Source organism: Elgaria multicarinata, chromosome 8 (genome assembly GCF_023053635.1).
Source record: "Elgaria multicarinata webbii isolate HBS135686 ecotype San Diego chromosome 8, rElgMul1.1.pri, whole genome shotgun sequence".
Classification (NCBI taxonomy): domain Eukaryota; kingdom Metazoa; phylum Chordata; class Lepidosauria; order Squamata; family Anguidae; genus Elgaria; species Elgaria multicarinata.
In genome coordinates this window covers 113869495-113885621 of record NC_086178.1, presented here as the reverse complement: position 1 = coordinate 113885621, position 16127 = coordinate 113869495, and positions in this window count along the sequence as shown.

Sequence of the window (16127 nt, the reverse complement as noted above, 5' to 3'; positions counted from 1 at the left end):
CCAGTGAGAGATACCCATACCCTCCAGATGCCTTCAGCTCAAAGCTCACACTTCAACCCTCTTTCTCTCTCTCAAAACTAAATTGCCATTTCTTTCTCAGACCTTAAGAATTACCCTTAGTGGAAGATGGGAGAAATAGGATCACCTTTCCCAAATGATTCTCATATTCCTGGGATGGTCAAGAAACCATCCCCTAAACAATTCCCCTAAAGAGACATTTCCTAAACATCCTGGGCAATTAAAATGCTAATTCACTAGCAAAGAATATGATAGGGCTCAGCATTTAAAATACCCACTTATAATGGGTTTAGATAGACAGGAAATACTCCAGTGTAAATGTTACAAAAATAATGGTTTTTCATATATTTCAATGGAAACTAAGTACACTCAGCTTTCTCAGGTTTGACCTCAGTGGCCATAATCTAATGAAGTGATAGATAGATAGATAGATAGATAGATAGATAGATAGATAGCAATACATTTTGCAGTTTTACTGGGCTGATAATTTAATAAACCAACCAACTAACCACAAAACACTTTTGAAACATGACAAGCTGTGGGAACAGCCTAGTAATGAAACCTGATGCAGACCTTTTCTACCGGAGGCTGTTAATTGGCTTGTTAATCCATTGTATCTACTTTTGGTTTCATCACAGAATTAAGATCCAAACACTGCATGAGCATTTCCTTTACTGCTTTTCTACTACATAGCCTCTAGGTGGCACTGTGGAATAGCAGAGTAGCAGAAATACACAAGTAGAAATAGCGCTTTCTTTTGCTTTCACAATTAAATGTGACATTTTCCCAGCCCTACAAAACTCACCTGAAGTGCTGGTTAGACTCAGAAGCAAAGCCCGTAAACAAACGTGAATAGGGAATGACCACCATATGATAAATGCCTCAAGTAGAAAAGCCCACATTGCAAAGGTGGCAGCAAGTCATTTTGGCGGCAAGATAGAAAGCCCATTGCATACGTGCATAGGTTTATGCACTTATTTAGCCGTTGCTGTTTCTCAGTACATATCACTATATGCCCTTTATAAGGAAATTTAAAAAAAATCACAACTTGTCCGACAGCATGGGTGGTGGTGGAATGTTTATGATATTGAAAATGCTTTATAGGAAACGGCCTACTGCCCAGGTATCCCTCATACACAAGCATTCCTCTGGATTTAAACCAGGTTCAGAAGCTTTGGAACAATGTTTAATTATTTAAAATGTTGACATTTTAGGTGATAATTTTTGCAGACCCAATATTGAATGTTATTTGTAGCTTTTAGTACAGTAAAGCATTTCTCTGAATAGAAAGTTTTTTTAAAAGTTAAACCAAATGAGCTGGTTTCTGTCAACTGGAGACATCTGCTTGTGGCATGTGGTGAACCTGATTACAGCTGATTGGAGAGGTAAAGTCGATAGCCTTTTCTCATATGGATACCTCCACCCAAAACCTTTTTGAAGATGGCCACCTTGAAGAAGTATTGAATTCCGTGTGTTGCAGGAAACAATGGAAGCTGAGGGAAATCTATTTAAAATAATAATTACAGAAAGGTTCTTTTCCGTTTTGCACTCTAAGACAGGCCTTCTATTTTAGACCTGACATAAAGAACTGGAGATTATTTCATTTCTTCTCATCTGCTACTAATCTCTGGGAAGACAGTCTGCCTGTCTTGGAAGGGCGAATGCTTTACTTTTAAAGCATCTGGTTTATGGCTCACTGGAGTGTGTGTGTTCATCTTGCATTTGCTGCACCCTCTTCCCCGATTGGTGGGAAAGGGCAGGCTTCTCGGGGTCATTTAGCCTTTTTTAGAGGGGAGAAGGCACTTGCTAAGAGATCTTTAAACATTTACAGCCTGAAAAGGAATGTCTTGGTAGTTCAGTCTCAATTAGCTGCAATGTCAAAGTTGCCAGGTTCCCTCTTCCATCCCAGTTCTTGTGACTTTAGCAACTGCCTGGCATGCAGACATGTTGGCCAGATCTGCACCAAGCAGGATTTGTCACTTTGAAAATGTTTTAAAAACTGTATATGGAGTGTATCCTGGGCCCCAACAGTTGCCACTACAGTTATAAACTGTTTTAAAGCAGTGGTGTAGATCCTGCCTTAGCAAGGGAAGCTTTCCAGAGAACTCTGCACATTCCAGAATGTCTTTGACTTCAGGCTGCTTCCAAGTTAATGTTTTATCAACGTGGATCTTAAGAGCCAGGTTTCAAGCTCGTCATGCATTTAGAATGCTTTGGTCAATGCCAGTTTCTCTTTCCAGAGAGAAAGTAAATAATATGTTTTTAATTAGTATTTTATGTATTTTATGCTTGCTGTTGTTCCCTGCCTCGATCCAATTGGAGAGGCGGGTAAGAAATATATTATTATTATTATTATTATTATTATTATTATTATTATTATTATTTTAAAAAATGTCATAAAATTGATTCTTAGTAAAATTGACATTAAAATGACAAGTAGTGTGACCCTTGCACAAATTTTGAGATCAAAAGTAACATGGGAGATAGCCCTTCATGAAATCTCATCTTACTTGACTTGACTTACTTTAATCAGGGTGTTGTTTCCCTAAATATATCTGATCTTAAATGTTACTTACAGCAAAACTTATTTGCTCCAAATATTTAGCTGAAAAGTTGAACCAAACTAGATTCAATCCAGCCTCAGTCGTAAAAAAATATGCATGTACATTCTGCAGAAGCTTCTCCAGAACCATTCCCCAGGATTCAACAAGTTAGGTTTGCAGACAGGTCAGCTTGACGTAACCTGAAAAAAGGCCTGTGAAAAATTCCAGAGATTTCCCCAGTGTTGTGGCTCTTTACACCCTCCTCACCCCTCCTCCTTCTCCTGCATAAAAGTTATTGTCATATTCCATGGAGGTTCAGGTAGGCAGATGAATGGAAAGCGTTCCTCTCCATTACTAGCTGCACTTGACTGGAGTCTCATTACATTACGATGGTGCTTTAGCAGGCGAATGGGTCTTGCGTCTGGGTTCCGAGCACCCCTCATACCTCCCTGATAACGTAAATTACCCTCCGCCTCATTGCTTCAAATGATCAAACATCAAATTGCAAGTAAAAAGTGAGGGGGGGAGAAAGGGGGGAGAAACAAGAAAAGCTGAAGAGAAGTGCAGGTTGAATCTTGACAGTCAGCATTGGAGATGCGTTCATGCCTCTTAAATGCTTGCTAAAGATGAATCCATCGAAGGCTTGAAGCACAGTAATTTTGCTGACATTAATGCACACCTGTAAAACCCAAACAAAGCTTTGTAACTCAAAGCTCAGCCATCACACACACGGAATCTCATGTCTTTTGTAGATGCAGGCAGGCGAGGTTGTAACTGATCTTTTTCCATCACAGGAGAAACTACTAAAGATAGATTTTGTCAATTGTTGTTGTTGTTAGAAAAAGTGACTCCCATTCCCTCAATGAAAAATCCCCCAACCATGCTGAAAACTCTTCCGATCTGATCCCAGCTGGCAAGAAAGTGCTGGGCTGGAGGGGAGGGGGGCGCGCCGTGCGCACACTGGGCAATTGTTTGCATGCATGCATGCATGTGGAGGGAGGGGGGAAGGCTGGTCAATTCCACATCAAGAAATATGGATCTAAGGAGGGTAACGAGGCGCAGTAGAAAGAAGAGGCTGTATGTCTTTTCTCAGTATTTAAACGTGTGCTTAATGTGGTGCTCAGTGAAATGGCTAATCTGATAATGCGGAGAGTGTTTGCTGTAGTATTCTGTGAAATGTTTACCACAGTATTTCATGGGGATTGTGTTTGGTAAAAACAGGAATCACTCTAGCGTACAGGAAAACGTTCATCGCACAATATAGTAGGAATATTAAGAGGTTTATTTAGAGGTGTATTTAGTGCAGTATGAAAAAGAGTTGGGCACCAGGCATTTGATTAATATTTCTGGGTGGGGTTTAATGCACATGCAAATTAATAAGCAAAGTTACTGAGAGTTGGACATTGGAGCAGACCCTTGGCTGACTCCTTCTTGTATGTTAATATCACACGTTTGCTAAGTACTTCGTTGAATTGAATAGGACTCATGGTTAAACAATCCAGCTAGGTGAGTAATTCATAATTCATTATACCATTTATCCAACAGCTTTTGCCTCCTCTTCGCTTGTTGATTGTCTCAGATGTGGTTCCCTCACATCAACTCGTTGTTCAGAATCATTCACTGGATAATTTCTGCCATGAAAAATTCTTCATCTGTAGCTTATTGCTATAAATACAAACTAGAGATCTGGGGGTGAATATGCCACTAACATAAATTGGTATATCATCAGCTTTGCTGGACTCATGCTGACTTGGGGCAACTGATCTTCAAATCTAGAGGTTTATTGAATATGAAGGATTGAATATGAAGGTCTCATGACAATATTCTGTTTTCTGACTGAATAAAGTTATGCACGATGGATGGGTGGGGAGTAATAGTGGTGCAGACATTGGTAGATTCCAGTGAAATATTCTTGTGGGAAAATGTTGTATTTATGCTATCATATGCTGGATCAGATCTGCGGTGGATCAGAAAACCAACTGGATTGACACACAAAATCAATAAACGTTTCACAGTCCACAGTCCAGATAAACCAAGGGATGTGGGCTCAGGGCTTCTTAGTACTATTGGTACATAATAGACTGATCCTATATATATACTCACAGTACACAGAGCTCAGGGTAGCAAGCACCAAGTAAATATGCATAAGATTGTAGCTGTGCAGCCTGGTCCATGTTTAATTGGATTTAAGTAAACTTCGGAGTTAAGTAAACTCTGCAAGGCTGCAGTCCTAGGACAAATATCTGGCTACTTTTTGTCTTCAGAGGGTTTCTCTCTCTCTCCCCCCCCCCCCCATAAATAAATGACCTTGTCTATGAACACATGTTTCTTGTCACTGGGAAAGGGTACCTGTCTCTTGGTAGGGGAGTATACGGTCTTCCCGTGAAGTTTTTGTTTGGCCATTTCTAAAGCTAATTGCATACAAAGGGGAAAGCATCTTCATTGTTTGATGCACTCCTCACTCTTAATTTATGAGTAGATCTTCAGTATCTGACCTGAGACCCAGGACTGACAAAAGGGTCAAGAGAGGTCTGCCTTGCTCTTGTGCATGGCTGTTCTTGCTGTTACCTTGCCTGTTTGCAGGAGGGTGATATGAAAGATTTGAGCATCTAACGGCTCAGTATGTTCCACAGCTTCTTCCATATTAGGGATCTCTCTAGTTTTGGGATCTAACTGACTCTAAGATCAAGCCATGGATTCCAAAACCACATGCAGGGTCTCACACTTCATGGATCAGCCTCAGAGTGAATTAAAACTGCAGATTGGCCTGACACAAGATGTGGAAGTGACTGGAGGGCTTTCTCTGCTGTGGCACCCCGGCTGTGGAATGAGCTCCCCAGAGAGGGAGTACAGTGTACTCCTTTCGTCACCAGCTGAAGACCTTTTTATTTTCTCAGCATTTTAACACTTAATTTAACTTATTGTTTGTTATTTATTACGGTCGCAGACCAGCAAAATCAACACCAAAACATACAAAGGATAGATAAAAAGTGACATAAAAACAAAATTCAGCTTGGTGAGTTGCTTCTCTCAGAAGGATTAAATTTCAACTTTGCTGTTTTAATTCCATATTTTAACCTATATCAATTTTTGCTGTGTTGTTTTAATCCTGGTTGTGCTTTTTATATTGTATTTTGTATTCATGTTTTTAAATTGTTGGTTGTTTTTATGCTTTTCATGGTTTTAATTTTTGTGAACCGCCCAGAGAGCTTCAGCTGTTGGTGCAGACAGCTGAATGTAATAAATAAAATAAAATAAAATCATAGAATAGCAGAGTTGGAAGGGGCCTACAAGGCCATCGAGTCCAACCCCCTTTTCAGTACAGGAATCTACCCTAAAGCATGCCTGACAGATGGTTGTCCAGCTGCCTCTTGAAGGCCTCTAGTGTGGGAGAGCCCACAACCTCCCTAGGTAACTGGTTCCATTGTTGTACTGCTCTAACAGTCAGGAAGTTTTTCCTGATGTCCAGCTGGAATCTGGCTTCCTTTAATTTGAGCCCGTTATTCCGTGTCCTGCACTCGGGGAGGATCGAGAAGAGATCCTGGCCCTCCTCTGTGTGACAACCTTTTAAGTATTTGAAGAGTGCTATCATGTCTCCCCTCAATCTTCTCTTCTCCAGGCTAAACATGCCCAGTTCTTTCAGTCTCTCTTCATAGGGCTTTGTTTCCAGACCCCTGGTCATCCTGGTAGAAGAACACTGTTTGTGACTTTACATCAGCCTTCCCCAACTTGGTGCCCTTCAGCTGTTTTGGACTACAGCTCTTAGCATCCCTGCTGTTGGCCATCTGGAGGGCACCAGATGACAAGCAGGTATGGATTTCAGCACGGCACTGAAGTATTTGAGGTCAAGTGCAACTGCAGCACAGCTGTGGTCAGCAATGTTGCAAACTGACCAGAAGAAACTGACCTGGCCTGCTCAACAGCAGTTTGATCTGCAAAAAATGAGTAGGTGATGCTTTTCATAAAAAGGAGAGAAATAATTGCTACAGATAATTGCTCTTAAATCAGGCAGTTCAAAAGTTGGCATCTAGCCTTGGTTCAGTTCAAAGACTACCATAGGTCAGGAGTGGGCAAAAGGTAGATCCCCAGATGTTTTGGAAAATCCCAGAAATTCTTGCAAGCATGGCCAATGGTCAGGCATGTGGGAGTTGGAGTCCAAAACATCTGGGGATCTGCTTTCTGCCCACTCCTGCCATAATCAACCTATAGCCTGCACACACAAAATACTGGCCATTCCCCTTCACAAAGCTGGTCCATGAACATTACATATGAAATATCTTTTCAGAATTAGTTAAAAATGTTCCATGTGTTTCAAATCAAATATAATTTTCCTCCATCATTTATACGTGAATGAGAAGAAGGAAATATTTCCCAGTTTTAACTGGAAAATAAAGTTAGAATACATAAATATTTTGGAGAAAAAACTAGACTATTCCCACCAAAGCAGAACCCCCCAAAGTATTTTTTTAAAAATAATGAAAAATGAATTTTACCTACAAAATATACCCCCCTCCCCCATGCACACTTTTGTTTCTCTTTGGAATATGCAGACTGTAGCCTTGATCGTTTTGAAAATAATGAGCATTTTTATAGCATCCTTTTGTCTATCATATAAATTCAGGTCTTACAAGGTATGGTTATTAAAGATTCTGTGGCATGTTTTGAAACAGGAGGGCTGTTCTAGCAGCAGCATCTTGGCTACATTCCAGCATGAATAATTACATTCTCTTGGTCTCTACTATCTTTCAGTTCAACTGGAAAAATGAGTTTTTGCTTTCCACTCCCAGATTTTCCTCTCTTCCTGGTGTTTTGGCTACAGAATGACTGCTGCTATTCTACGCCAGAGGTGGCTGGCTTTTGTTGATGAGGGAAGAAAATGAAAAATCTTGATAGTAATGATTGTGTTGTGATTAAAGTTCTCATTTTAGTGAATTTTTTTTTTGGTGGGGGAGGCTTTAAAGTCCAAAAAATCAATTTGACTTCCTTTTGCCTTGATTAATTTTTGCTGTTTCAGTTTGCCACTTTCATTAGGGTAATGACACATTCCCAAATACAGGCTCTCCATCCTGCCCCATCTTTAAAATACTCTGATCACCCAATGTTGTGATGTGATCTTCAGTCTTGCTCCTCAAGTTAAGCAAGCAGGACATGGCAAGACAGACAAATCTGCCCTACCGCAGAATTATTCCTGATTCTTAAAGATATAGAACTCGTGACAAAGTTGAAGCAAATTTAGGCTCAAACTATTACATGTGATTGCAGAAAATCTCTTTGTTTAAGCCCACATCTGCTCTAATCACCAATATAGCAAGGTAGTTCTAAAGTCTGCTTGTAGAGCAAAGGGGGCATGTAGAGAAGGAAGCCTGAACCGTTTCTAGGCCCACTGTTCTACCTGTACCTTCTATATTGATGCACATTTCTCCCATTTGAGCTCACTTCTGATACTGCTCAGTTAATCAGTTGAGAAAAGACTTGCTCAAGGCCACTTACTGAGCTTCATGGCTGAATAAGGATTAGAACCTAGGTTTTACACCACACACTAGCCACTAGACTGATGGCCACTAAACCATGGCCAAGGGAATAGGAGCACATCTGCAAACTGGCTGGTGACAGGGAGGTGAATTACAGTTTTCTGATGAATCATGGAGGGGTAGCAGAGTAATAAAAACAACAATGAACATCTGTAATACTAACTATTATGGTATGACCTTTTGTGGAATACGGCAATGGTGCATCTCATGAAGGGGCCTCTAGTCCCTGGTAGTTTATGCCATAACGAATGTGTTAGATTTTAAGGTGCCACAAGTTTTTTGATGGAATATCAGGGTGTTGATTCAAGGTCTGCCTTGACCCCTTGCTCTATTAATGGACAAGACATTTCTACATCTGGAAATATAAGCTGAGGTACCTTTGATGTTCTACTGGTTCTCAGGTACCTTTAATGTTCCCAGGGTGGGTAGAAGAAACTTGCGACAGGACTCCCATAGTGTGGAGAGTTTCTCCTGGTAATCAAAGAATTCAGTCTCCCACAGATATACAACATTTTCATTCTCAAGTAACAGAGGGGAATGCAAGGATACTATAGCATTTCTTTGTACTCACTGAAAACAGAGGAGCTCCAGTACTGTCACATTGCTAGGGAAGAGACTACTGTGATCCTGGGGAGACTATAAGAGAATAGCTTTGGTCAGCAGAAGGGATAATAAGTTGGTGGGCTTGACCTGTGCATTTTTACACCAGATCAATGTTTCCCTTAGCTCTTTAATGCACCCCATTGGTGTTCTAAAACTCTAATGATGCAGTCTGTGAGAAGCTGTCATTTATTACCCACAGATGGGGTGATAATTATTGACAAGATTGTAACTAATAATTAAACCCATTTGCTTCTTTTAAACAAGTTGGTGTGAATTATTTCCAGGGAGTTCTGTAGCAGGTCTGTGGTCATTCTTGTCTTGTGGATAGAATTCTAATGCAGGCTATGTAGGTTGGGGGAACAAAGTGGATGCTTTTGGTCCTGGTTTCCCCACTACTGGTCTATGAACTCTCCACAAATCCCTTTATTGTAGATTGAAAACCCTCTGGGGAAATGTTCCTTTAATCTTCTGTATAGCCTCAAGCAAATGTTAAGCTGCAGGGTGTTCATATAAAGTAATAACCTCACTTCAGGTCAATGAATGCATACTGTATTGGGTAAGGGTGGGGCAATGAGAGCTGATGGAAGAGATGCATATAGACATATACTATGTATAATCATCCTTGGTGGATAGGCCCACATTTTGCAAGGCTTACCGTATAGCTAAAATAGTGGTGTCTTAAAAATGTCTGGGAACTCCTCATATCCCAACAAATGAAATCTTCATGATAGAGCTTCCAATTAAAGAGGGTGGGTTTGGTTTTCCAGACCTAGCTTTGTATCATCAGGCTTATCTATTGGCTTGTACGGAGTTCTGGTCCTTTTCTGCTCCCTCAGAACTGCCACCAAGGTCAATTCTGGAAAATTTATGGTTAGAACGTCTTCCCAAATGGATAGCACTCAGTTCTCACCATATCAAAATAAGCAACAATTTTGGCTACTAGAAGTACATGCCATAATACATGGCTTATAATATCACGTCAATTACTGTTTGATCCATTCTCTCATGCAAAATTGACTATATGGGGGAAACCTAGATTTAAGAATTGGAAGGAAACCATTTATGTGGAGGACATGGATGGATAAGATGATTTTTACTTTGGACCAATTAATAGGCTCAGACAATGAGTTTCTGTCCTTTTCAGAGTTGTGTGTTAAATATAATTTACCTGCTACTGCTCAATGGCAACACTTGCAATTGCAGCACCTGCTTGAATCTAAGTTTGGTCCAACTGCTTTTACAGCTTTGGAGCCTCCATCACTGTAGTTTCCCCTTTTGGGGAGGAGGCTATAATAAAGATGAACTTTGTACTGAAACAATCTATAATATGGAACAATGTGCACGTCGTCCTAAATTAGCTACCAGCTTCTTGGAAGTAAATACATGGTCAGCACAGATGGATCTTCAGAGCCCTTATGACAGCCAAAATACTATTACATTGGAAGGCAAATTCACACCTCCCATAATGCAATGGATTGAGGACCTAATAACATTATCAACTTTTGAACGGGTGTTATAGAGATGCAACTTGCAAGTGGATAAACATGGATATCTGGTCTGCTTTTCTTGAAACCTTTGTATAACTCACCCCCTTTTTTTTATTGGTGCAGTACATATGATGGAAATGATGATAATCCTATATGTGCAATGTATGGGTGTGTGTGTTTCCTTTCGCTTTCACAATGTATTTTCTGTTCTGTTTTGTTGATATTCACAATAAAAACCACCACCACCCCAAAAAAATGATAGCAGACTTATTTTGATGGTTTCTTTCTTGTTATCTTATATGTTGGCATGGAAGGATAGTACTCAGGCTGGTCACTTGGCCAAATATAGACTAATTTAATAAACAAAAAACATGTTGTGCTAAGGGCTTTCCATTTTCACCCGAGGTCCAAAACACCAGGAACTTATGGCTGTTATGGGCCACACCCTTAATAGATGTGTTAGTTACGTAAGATGCATATAGTATAGTATCTTATGTTGCGGTTAGCTCCAACTTCATCACCACGTTGGACTTTGATGGCAGAGTGGTAGACATAAGCCCCAGATTTGCCGTTTTGTAGGACTAGACACGGGGAGCCTATGCAACTGAAGCTATCATGCAACTGAAACTACAATTCCACGAATCAAAGGAAATGGCCACCTTAAAATCAGGATTGGAAGTCTTACCATGTTATTTTACGTTAATGAAACATTTTTAATACACACTTTTGGGACATTATCTGAGGCTGAGGAACCTAATTCCCTGCTATTTGTCTGATGTGTTACCTTATGTATATTAATTAATGAGATTTTTTAAATGGCTGAAAACAATACTATAGGTCCCAGCTATTATGGAGGATATGCTGAGCCTATCTGGTATGATGGCATGGGAGGCTGCAACCTTGAGGAAGCTAAGCAGGTCTAGGCCTGGTCAGCTTCTGGAAGGGTAACTACCTGGGAACCCCATGTACATTGATTCCTGCAGTGAGCAGGGGGTTGGACTCGATGGCCTTGATTCTCTGATTCTATGAAGTTTTGCCTGTTACAGTTATAAGATAATCATTGCCCAAACATACACCAAAAAGAAGTGGTTTAATGTATCTAGAGATGACAATCCCACCAGAGTACAAGTAGTCGCTAAAGATCCTTAATTAAGTGACTGAGTGATACAGAAATAAAAATATGCTGGATATACATCAATCAAAGAAATGATAGCGGTAATTCTAAAGTAACAAAAACTGGTTACACACACCTACTGGTAGAGATATACTGACATGTGGCACCAACATTTGATCAGTATTATGCTATGTTTACAGTTCATGAGGCATCATTCCGTAAACTCATGGAGCTGAAGTGGTTAAAGGAAGACTACCCCAATTTCCTTGGTGGTCTACCCTGCATACATCCTCCAATTTTCTGAATGTGAAAAGAAGACATAGCCAGTCTTCTACACTACAGGAGTCATAAATTGAAAGCAAAGTGCTGTGGCCTACTAGGGCAGAGCAGGCAATGTCTCGGAAGTCCCATATAAATGGGTTGAGAACACACAAGATGACCTTTCATGAGCTACATTGAAATGGTACAGATTCTTCTCATATCTATTCAAGTTCAGAGAAATGGAATATGGAAACTCAATTTGCATGCATTCCAGTGCATGCTTCCTTTACTTTTTAGGTACAATCATATAAACTATGCCCTATGTAGAACAATTTGCCTTAACTAAATGCACCAGTTTCCCACTGAAGTGAAAGCAAAATATGAGAGAAGTCTGTACCCAAAAGATGAAATTAAGTGGATCCAGACCACAGTCAGGAATGACCAAGTGGGACTGAGAATAAGGCGAAACGGCATCATTGACTTTACAAAGCAGTTGTTGGCTCTAAGTATATGAGCTCTTTTCTACAAGCTGAGGTCTCATCTTGCAAATTAAACTAGACTAATGTATGCTGGATAATGCCTTGGTGTACATGTATTCACCAAAGGAAGAAACAAGACAGCCAGGATGAAGTGAACTTAATAGAATTTTGGCCTGTTTTCTGGTGAGGTGGTAGGTACAATAGAATCATAGAACAGCAAAGTTGGAAGGGGCCTACAAGGCCATCGAGTCCAACCCCCTGCTCAATGCAGGAATCCACCCTAAAGCATCCCTGACAGATGGTTGTCCAGCTGCCTCTTGAATGCCTTTAGTGTGGGAGAGCAAAATTTGCAAAATGTTGCTGTGAAAGACCTAGCCACAACAATGCAGATTGGAAATTACCTTCTGAGAACTCAGCAGAAGGTCAAAAATAGCCCAACATATTCATTGAGGAAAGAACTATATCATGTGATGAGAAAATGGTCCAGTTTGGAAATTAGGCATGTGCTCCGCTCCGATTAGGAGCGGAGAAGCAGTAGCGGATTGGCCTGCTCCGCCTTACCCAGAGGCGGAGTAGAAGCGGACTGCGGACCCCTAGAAGTAAGGCGAAGAGAAGCGACCATTTTTCGGAGCTCCTAGTTCAGGCGGAGCGCTCCGGTCGCCATCTTGAAAACATTTCGCCATAGGATTGCATTGCGGGAAATAATCGCGCATAACTAGGTTGTTTTTGAAGCTATCGTTCTGGAAATTCTTGTGCACAGAGAGTCGTGGATGGGGGTCATTTTGAGACTACTCTCACCTCTCTGCGTCGTGCGGGTCGCGTGCTATATTTTTTAAAAAATCGGGTCAACAAACAGGGACAGCGCGGCTCAAACGGCAGTTTTCGGCTTTTCGCCCATAGGATTGCATTGCGGGAAAGAATCGGGGATAACTGGGTTGATTTTTAAGCTATCGTTCTGGAAATTCTTGTGCACAGAGAGTCGTGGATGGGGGTCATTTTGAGACTACTCTCACCTCTCTGCGTCGTGCGGGTCGCACGCTAGAATTTTTAAAAAAATCGGCGGGAAAAATACCTTTTTCAAAGGGCTAAGGGGCAGAGTCAGCTCCCGGTCATGATCACATGATCCCAAAGTTAGAGGAGGGCATAGGCAAAATGGGTAACTTGGGATTCTGGGAAACTTCTCTTTCTTAATCTGAACGGACTTTTCCCAGTGTTTTTTAACACAGTAGCCCCACCAAATGCACAAACACAAGCTGAAATCATATACTAAGCCAATAATAAGAGAGCACTGCTACCCACCCTAACTTTGGCGAACAACTGAAAAGATGTGGTGCAAGGGGATGAGCTCCCCTAGGGCATCTCATCGTGGACGTGCCCCCACACTCTCCTGCACTGGAAGGCCATCAGAGCCTTCCAAAGAGAGTAAAACGGTGGAGCAATGCCTATCATGAGTCGAAGTGAGCGTTTACTTCTTAGTGGTGGAGCAATGCCTATTATGAGTTGAAGTGAGCGTTTACCTCAGAGCTCTTGGTGAAGCAATGGCTGTCTTGAGTTGAACTGGCAGCTGCTTCCCTCTCCCCCGGGCACGTCCCCCTATTACTGGTAAAAGACAGATATAGCCTTTTTTTAAAGTTCTTCTTGTTTATTCAGCAACACTGCTGCTTTTAATTCCACCCCTCCTTCGTTTATTTATTTATTTATTTATTTATTCCATTTTATATGCATTACTGGCTTATCCTTGGCTCACTTCCTTATGCCCCCAGAAATGTCTGCTGCCTTCCCTCTCTCCTCCCCTGCCCGCCTTGCAGGGATGTTGTGTGTGTCTGGCTTTGACTCAGGGGAGAAGTCCTTCCTGTGCTCAAGTTCCAAATCCATTTTTCAAGTGTGGAAGAAGATTCATATAGGTTGATCTCTACTCCCCAATTCATGGCATGTTGGGATTTCCTTTGAAATGGCCCCATTGAGAGGTCTGCAGGTTTAAGCCCCGCCAAAAAACAGGGGATGATGGGACTGCCTTGAGTCTCGGCGTGCGGCGTATGTGTATCCCTGCATAAGCTGTCATGGTGGTGAGTTTGAGGTTTCTAACGTGCAAATTGATGGAGCTATGGAAAGGGGTCTGAATGGGGTGCCCGATTTTCAAAAATTCCCCAAAAATCAGGGGATGATGGGATTGCCTTGAACCTTGGCGTGCGTGTGGACACATGGATAAGCTATCATGGTGGTGAGTTTGAAGTTTCTAACGTGCAAATTGACGGAGCTATGGAAAGGGGTCTGAATGGGGTGCCCGATTTTCAAAAATTCCCCAAAAATCAGGGGATGATGGGATTGCCTTGAAACTTCGTGTCCATGTGGACACATGGATAAGCTATCATGGTGGCGAGTTTGAGGTTTCTAATGTGCAAATTGACGGAGCTATGGAAAGGGGTCTGAATGAGGTGCCCGATTTTCAAAAATTCCCAAAAAATCAGGGGATGATGAGATTGGCTTGAAACTTGGCATGCGTGTGTATACCCCCATGAGGTGTCATGGTGCCAAACATGAGGTTTCTAACTTGAACAGAAAAAAAGTTGTTTACTTTTTTAGCTTTCAATGCAACCCTATGGGGGGGAAAAACGGAGCTCCGATCCGGATCCGGAGCTCCGAGCGGAGCGGAGCGGAAATGGGTGGAGCGGGGGTGGGGCGAAGCAGCCCACTCCTAATATGGTGGATCTGCAAGTGAAGCGGAGCGGGGGGTCCGTGCACACCCCTATTGGAAATCCCCTCCCTAAGTATCAACCCCCATATTTTCCTGATAGTTTGAAGTGGAACATAAACATTTAGACGATGGCAGAGAAACATGTTTCAACGTAGGCAGAAAAATCATGAAACCTCTCATCACTGCCTAAGGAACTGGATGCCATGTTATTCAGCTTCTTTCTGATAGTTTGGAGTGTGAACTCTTACCAGTTCTGTAAGCAGAAGCAGAAATAAATGGGAGACTTCAGGCTGGGTCAAAGGTGAGATGCTAATTGCTAGAACATCTTGTTCCCCTGATCTTCAAGCCACAGACCTAGATGAGGTCGCATCATTCATCATCGATAGGAAGATACTGTTTTACAAGTTTGAGCACCGTTCAGATGAAGTGATGTAGTAGTTTTCAGACAACTTTGAGATTACAATCAAAAGTAGAACAAGAAAGAGGAATTGTTAGGCAGTGGCAAATGAGGTTCCAGACAAGCAAATGTAAAATGATGCTACTGGAGGAAAAAATAGGTTCAAATGTACACTGATGGTGGGCCTTGCTAGACCTACCTTAAAATCCGGTTGTGTGGAGGGGCCAGACCACGCTAGAAGTAGCACGGGCTGTTGCTCCTGTCTACACATAAGACGCAATGGGGTAAAGGAAATCCCCGTTGCGTCTGCCATTTTTTTCAGTTTAAAGGGGACATGTGTGCAGGAGCGCACCAACGATAAAAGTAGGCTTTTTTTAAAAAAAAAAAGTTCCCCACTCCCCCCCGATTTCCCCCCGTGATGTCCGATCCCCCCTGTCCGCCTGCCCGTGATGTCCAATGCCCCCCTGCCTGCCTGCGATGTCCGATTCCCCCCTCCTGCCATGCCCAATGCCCCCCCGCCTGCCCATGTCCGATCCCCATCTCCCTCTGGCTCCGTTTCCCCCCATCTCCCCACCCGTTTCCCCCCATCTCCCCACCCTGCCTTGATGGCCACAGTGCTCCTGTGGAGTGCTGTGCACCGTCCGCCACTTTTCCCGACTACACATGAGTAAATGTGGTAGCCGGGAGAAGAGGCGGAACAGGCTACACGCCCGCGGTCTCAGGCTCAGCCCAAGACCGCGGGAAAAACAGGGCCACAAGGGATGCCGGTTAGCCCGGGGCCAGGGCGGTTTGAGCCCTGCCTGGGCCCGGGATCCCCTGTGCGTCATTTGGATGCACAGGGGCCGGGCTGGGCCTCGCACCGGGCTAAACCCTGGTCTAGTAACGGCCAGTGACTAACCAGGAAAGAGATGTTGGAGTTGAGGTAGATAGTCAATGAAACATCCACTCAGTATGTGACAGCTGAAGAAAAAAAAAGCAAACACAATGGCCACTATCCAA